Source organism: Tiliqua scincoides, chromosome 4, assembly GCF_035046505.1.
Source record: "Tiliqua scincoides isolate rTilSci1 chromosome 4, rTilSci1.hap2, whole genome shotgun sequence".
In the NCBI taxonomy this organism is placed as follows: Eukaryota; Metazoa; Chordata; class Lepidosauria; order Squamata; family Scincidae; genus Tiliqua; species Tiliqua scincoides.
In genome coordinates, this window is record NC_089824.1 from 38,453,261 (window position 1) to 38,459,107 (window position 5,847).

The following is a 5,847-nucleotide window of genomic DNA, read 5'->3' on the forward strand; positions in this document are numbered from 1 at the left end:
AATCCTCACAAAAAAAACCTGCCACCCTACACATTGTATAGAATTGTAGCCCTAATGGGGAGCCACAGCCAATGGCCCAGTAGGTCAAGAAATCTACTAGTCAAGGAAGTTTGGGAACCACTGTTCTTAGGAGTGTGCACCCCTTAGGGTGCAGTGTGGTGGTTCTCCGCCATTTTCAGGCACAAGGTGCTGATTTCACATGTCATTACCAGACTTCCAGGAACTCTAAGCTGCACTGAGCTTGACTTTCCATGGTTGGCAACCTTCAATCTCGAAAGACTATGGTATAAGCCTACAGCACCCGGTATTCCCATGCGGTCTCCCATCCAAGTACTAACCAGGCCTGACCCTGCTTAGCTTCCGAGATCAGACAAGATCGGGCATGTCCAGGGTAAATGACAGCCCAATCCTATCCACACTTTCCTGAGAGTAAGCCCCATTGACTCTAATGGAACTTACTTCTGAGTAGACACGCATAGGCTTGGGCTGTAAGCCATTTCTGCCCAACACAGATGTGTATGTATGTATGTATGTATGTATGTATGTATGTATGTATGTATGTATAATATATATATATATATATATATATATATATATATATATATATATATATATATATATATGCAACAGGGATAAAATGTGCACACCTGTAGGCTGGGCAGAAATGGGTTAAAGGGAACAACAGCTTTGAGTGCCACAAAAGGCAGGATATATTAAATCAAATGACTAAATAATGTTAATGGAAGCTAGAATTTTGTAACAAAATATGTTCTGGTTTAGCATTTCCACTTTTTATATAAATAATTGTTTTATTTAAACAGATGTGTAGATGACCACTACCTTATAAAACTTTCAAGTGGACTAGATAAATTCATGAAGGATAGGTCCTATCATTGGTCACTAGTTGAGGTGTTTCAGAATGGTGTTATTTATTTTACTCAGAAGGAAGCCCATTGAAAATGAGATGAGTGGGCTGTGATCAGAGGCAGGATAGCTCTGAATATTAAATGTAGAGACAAACAAGGTAGGAGCTGTTGCTTTCATGTCCTGTTTGCATGCTTCCAAGATGATCTGGTTGGCCATTGTTAGAAAAGGGATATAATATCAGCTGTCCTTTGGTCTGATCCAGCCAAGTTCTGATGTTGTTTCACTTTTTCCATATTTAGAAGTCAACAATTATTTTCAAGAAATGTTGTGCAATAAAACTACTTTCCCAGCTTATAATCATTGTCACAGAAAACCAAAATAAACAAATAACTGTTTTCAGCTCTAAAGAGTTCCAATGGAGCCTTTTGTGCCGCTTAACAGTGATGTGAAAGGCTCCATCAAAGCTAGAAGCAGCGCGCGCTTCCTCTGAAATCGAAGGTGAGTGTCGCTTCCAACCTGCTACCCGGCCTTTCTGATGGCTTCCCTCTTCTCCTCCCTTTTCATTAAAGGGGAGGAGAGGAGGGCAGTCCTCTGACACTGTCAGGAACTGCGCTGACAGTGGCTGCAAGAGTGCAGCCATTTTTGCACAATTCCCCATTAGTCTGATTGTTGCCTTCCTCTCCTCCCCTTTAAAGAAAGGGAAAGAGAAGAGGGCAGTCCTCAGAACAGTGTGGAACCAACAATGACACTTCCGGTGCAGTTCTCAACTGCACACAAAAAACAGTGGTGGGGAGGGTTGTGCTGCCACACCCACAAGCCTGGCACCTGGGGCATTTGCCCCATTGCCCCCCTGGGTATGCCACTGGTGGGGAGAAGTATTCTTTCACAGAGGTGAACATGGTCCTTCTCAGAACTTGCTATCATTTTAGGGCATTCTGGAAAATAAATAATGAAATACCAAGTCTCGTAACAAGACAATGCCAACCTAAGGTGCCAATTTAACAAATTCTCCTTTCATCCTTAGGCCTTTTATCTCATCTGTGTTTTGACTTGTCTGAAGCTGAAGACAAACAAAAACAATACAGGAGGATCTCTCTATCTACATAAAGTGCAACTTTGAGTATATATACTACTGGTAATTAGGAGACTGCATCCAGTGGAGATAATTAGAGTATGCCCCTAAGTGGAGAATAACCAATTTAAATATAAAGCACTACTCCACAGTGTCAAAGGCTTACTCTGCAAGCAGGGAAACCAAGTGCATTTTGGCTGCTCTTCTAACAAATGATCCAGCACCAAAATCTGGGCTCCTTTCATTTCCATCTCCCTTATTTCCCACTATCATATATATGATGCAAATTTGGCACACAGCTGAGTAGCTTAAATCTCATTGAAGTTGATGGGATTTAGGCAGTCTAATTGCATACAAGATTTCAGCCTTGTTGAAGTACCTTATTTGATCTGCTGGTTAGTAAACTCAGTAGCCAATTATTCACTGTGGACCAGTAATAGTAAAGTGGGATCTGAGGGAAAAAAATGCATCGTATCTCCCGCTCCTAAAAGGAATGCTCCAGAGCTCTACTTACTGCCCAGCTCTATCGCCTGCCTACGTTATATCACCTACGTTATAACATATAACTATGCCAAGAGAGTCTATGCTAGCTGCTATGGTGGGCGAGGAATTGTTCAGCCTGTAGGAGGTATGTGAAAATATAAATAAATAAATATTTTTCACTTAACCACAGTAGGCTGCCCAATCGCCTACTGGTTTTCTTGGACCTGCGCCAGCTGCATAGTTGGCACATGTCCAAGGACAGCCAGGAAGTGGGGCAAGCAGAAAAAATGGGGGATAATATCTAAAGTGTGCAACTGCCACTGGATCCACCACCTCTCTCCCCCAACACCCCCAGTTCCTCCCTCAACATCTCCTGTTATTCCCCATCCCCTAATCTGGCCTGCCCCACCACCAACTTGCCAGCAAGTCAAAACTCACAAGTCATGTTCTCTGTATCTTTCACCATTTACAGCAGCTGCCTGGCAATGCACAACAGCGAACCAGCTTTTGTGCCACTATAAAGGACCTTGAGCTGCCAGAATGCATAGGAGACCATAATGCCCCTAAACTGTAAAAAGAGCTCTACAGAGTCTCTTTAGAGTTAGGGCTTGCAGAAGTTGGGTGTTTTATGAAAAGGAAGAAAAAAGGCTCTCTGTTTTTTCCCATTCTCTTGAAATTTTCCTCTCCTATGCCATTAATACTCAAAAGTCAGGACTGCTAGCCCTGAATCTGAATAAAGAATTTTATTGCTATTATATGTGGTAGGAGGGGGGAATGGTTCTGGAAAGGAGGAAAGTTTCCCTTTTCCTTTCTCATTTAAAATCCCTACATAGTTAAGGGAGGAAAAGTTTTTATTTTTAATGGCATTCATACCCCCAAACTCGAATCCCCAGTCTAGGAAGTTGGTAGGAATTTGAGCAGGCCAATTCCTTCTTTCCTCCTGCCTTCCATTTTTCTGTGTTGTTATTGTTTTTTTTCCAGCCCTCATATTACATGTCTTAACCTTTTCAAACTTTAGATTTAACTGATATATTCACACAGACACCCCAGCTCCTGGTTTGTTTAGACCTTTCATTTTTCTCCCCCAGGGCAAAAAAGAGAGAGCTGACTGAATGATAGTGGAAAAAGTCAGAGTTTTTGTACAGCTGTGGCTGATCAGCAGTGGATTCTCCTCTCTCCCCACAAAAGATACCAGAAGAAACAGGAGTGTCCCAACTCCAAACTATGAGATGAGCCAATCTATCTTCTTACTTTTATGCCCTCAACATTCTATAAGGCCCCGGAAGCTCATCAAGTCACACTGGGTTTTTCATGCCATTTTTCTTTTTCTTTATAAATGTATATATTTTTGCATACCTAGGACATCTCTTGAGCATATAGAAACCACTATCTCACGTCTGAGTGGCTGCATTTTGCTTCCCCACCAATAGGCACTTGATCACTTTGCTGTTAGCATATATGAATTTGCAGCATTGGCATCTAATTCAATACCCAGAATCTGTACGTTAGCATGGAAGTTCAATAAAAAAATAATATTACATACAACTCTGTACTAATCAGAGGCAGTAATTTAAATCCAATGGTCAGTGAAAGAACAAGTACAGTGTACTGCATATACAATCTGGAAGAGCAGAGTGTACAGGTGGAAGAAATCCTCATGTGCACTCAGAGATTTATCTTTAGGTTTCCCCAAAGCAGCTTCCACCTATAAATGGCAAACCTGCTTTAAGGCTAAAGCTCTTAGGCAGGGAAGATACACTTGCTGCACTATGAGTAACCCTACGGTTCTATATAGCCAATTAGAGTTAACTGGGAAATGTTTAGCTTATCAGAAAGTGGTGATAGGAAGGAAAAGAGATCTGTTTTCATAGTTTTTAATACCAAATATCAAAATCTTTAATATCAAACTTTGACGACAACCGCTGCATAATGGATTTCGAAGTTCTTTTCCCTTTTGCACAACACCAGAACTATGTGATATTCACTCAGATTGACTGGCAAGAGAGTTAGAACAAACAAAAGAAAATATTTCTTTACCCAGAGAGTAATTACTCTGTGGAACTCCATGCCACAGGATGTTGTGGTAGCTCCTAGCCTGGTTGCCTTTAAAAGGGGGTTGGACAGATTTATGGAGGAAAAGTCCAACAGAGGTTAGAAGTCATGATGACTGTATGCAACCTCCCAGTTTTAGAGGTAGTCTATTTCTGAATGCCAGATACAAGGGAATGGCAACAGGCTGCCATCATGTGAGTGCTCCCAGATACACCTGGGGGGAGGGGTACACTGTGAGATACAGGGAGTTGGACTAGATGGGCCCTTGGCCTGATTCAGCAAGATGTTTCTTATGTTCTTATGATGCAAATTATAAGGAGTCTTTATTTTCCCAGAAACAGCTTGAACAAAAGATTCTTTTGACATGTACTGTGTTATTATTCATTCTGTTATGAGAACAGATTCCTTATAACCTGATTGGGAGCTGCATGTATGTATACCAGCAAAAAGGTGGAAGAAGTGTAAAAATGTACTGCATTTCATGGTCAGAAAGAAAATACTTCCACCATGTTCAGCTGCTAGCAGAATACGCAGCAACCTGAGCTGTGGCATTTGAATACTGGAATTTCAAGGAATGATCAGCTGAGAACTCTGTTCTAAGAAAGTAAACAGAAATAAATATATATATAGGCACACACTCTTAATGCTTTTAAAGTGCTTTCTGAGTGTATAAAGTGATTCCATGTACTATCTTGATGTAGTCCTAATAACAACCCCATGAAATAAATATTTTCCCCATACTGAAGCATGGGAGCAATAGTAAGATTTGAACTAGGAAAGTCCTAATTTGCTCCTCAGTCTCTGTACTACAGAAACTCTATGAAAGAGAGATTTTATTAGATACATTATATTGATATCCTGATCCTCTTGATCAGTGCTTGAATTATGGGAAGAAAGACAGAAATTTCCACACAATTGGTTTTAAAACATTTAAAACATCCCTGGTTCCACACAATTTATTTTAAAACATTTATATCCTTCCTTTTCCTTTTACAATAAGAGGTGCAAGCTATGCTCCACCCTCAACCTTCAAAAAATCAGCTAAGGGGGCCATCAAAACTAAAGGGACCTTGCCCTCTCTGGCTCCAATCTGATTTGAGCATTGCTTTATATGCTAAAAAGCAATGTGTCTTGCATACCTATAAGATATACTGGTTGGGGGGAAGCAGAAAGTTCATCTTTCTGTGTTACCAATAAGTAGCAATCTCAGTAACAAATAGTACTAAATGTTGGATGCATAGGATTGCACTGATGTTACTGGGGGCCTAATCCTACCCCCCCTCCACCAGTGTCAATGCAGCTGTGCCAAAAAGGCACATTCTGCTTTCTGGGGGGGGGGGGGTAAGGGTGATTGAACAGACAGCAGGAGGTAA

The 5,847-nt window shown here is 41.0% G+C and overlaps 1 pseudogene; it reads right to left on the reverse strand.

The window, feature by feature from the left end:
• Positions 1 to 289: 289 nt before the first annotated feature.
• On the reverse strand, positions 290 to 407 carry LOC136650758 (5S ribosomal RNA; annotated as a pseudogene).
• Positions 408 to 5,847: the final 5,440 nt, after the last annotated feature.